The sequence below is a fragment of the Manacus vitellinus genome, unplaced genomic scaffold (assembly GCF_001715985.3).
Source record: "Manacus vitellinus isolate BGI_N305 unplaced genomic scaffold, ASM171598v3 scaffold_34_pilon, whole genome shotgun sequence".
In the NCBI taxonomy this organism is placed as follows: Eukaryota; Metazoa; Chordata; class Aves; order Passeriformes; family Pipridae; genus Manacus; species Manacus vitellinus.
In genome coordinates this window covers 1,307,523-1,308,642 of record NW_021940488.1, presented here as the reverse complement: position 1 = coordinate 1,308,642, position 1,120 = coordinate 1,307,523, and positions in this window count along the sequence as shown.

Below are 1,120 nucleotides of genomic sequence, written 5' to 3'. Positions count from 1 at the left end.
AAAAGCCATACAAAATCTGGTCTTAGGAGTCTAAGGAAGCTGCAGGAATCCATTTCCACGATGAACTGGCGGCCCTGGCTTATTCTGGGCAAGCAAAGCAGCACTGCCGAGTGGACACAGCTACTCAGGGAAGATCTGGTGCTGTCCAACCTCTCTGTAAGGATCCTGGGGAGCAGAAAGCTGAGCCCCACAGACAGGCAGAGAAGGGCTGGCAGCCAGAGCTGGACCACTTTGTGCAGGATCTGGGGAGCAGCAGTAACAGGAGCAAAGTGGTATAGAGGCCAGGTGGCTTCTCCAGGGGTGACTGTGTGACCAGTGGCTTTCCAGACGATGGCATTTCATTCCCAACATGCAGAGATGAAGGGCAGCTGAGATGGGAGCACTTTCCATACCGCTGGAACAGTGGGAGAAGGATTTGGGATTGTGGCTTGGGGTAGAGGGTTAGGGGGTTGCTGCAGGCTGGTCGTTTAAACGGCTTTATGCAGCCGGAGGAATGTCAAACAGCTGGTGGGGAGAGGTCTCGACTGCTTTCTCTCGCTGAAACCTCTGCCCCTTGTGCGCTGCCTCTGCTGCCTCAGGAGAGAAAGACCTCTTCCATGGAAATAGAAAGGGAACGGGGATTTGCTGGGAAGGGATTCATGGCACTGGGGGACTTCGGTGGTGAAGCAGAGCCCTGGAAAGGAATACTGCACCTCGGATTTATGCTTTGCCCCATTCGGAGCGTGGGATGCTCAGGGCTGTGCCCGGGGTGGGGCAGATGCGTCTGCGCGGGCTCAATCCCCGCGCGGGGGTTTAAACATCTCCCGGGGGCGTTCGAGCATCTCAGAGCCGAGTGTCCAGGTGGGTTTGACAGGGAGAAGGAGCGCAGCCCCTTGTGTGTGTGTGTGGGGGGGTGATTTATCCCATTGGCGTCACCTCTTGGCTCGTAGCTCCCCAGGACGGGGTCCAGCCCAACGGGTCCTTCCAGCTCCCCGGCCGGGCTGCAGGGAGGTAGGGGTTAACCCTGCGGCTCCCGCACTACTCCCCGCCCGCTCTCCCTCCGCCCTCCCGCCGCCGAGGAATTTCCTAAAACACCCCCCAAAAAAGTGAGAATATAATAATAATTTATTAAAAAAAAAAC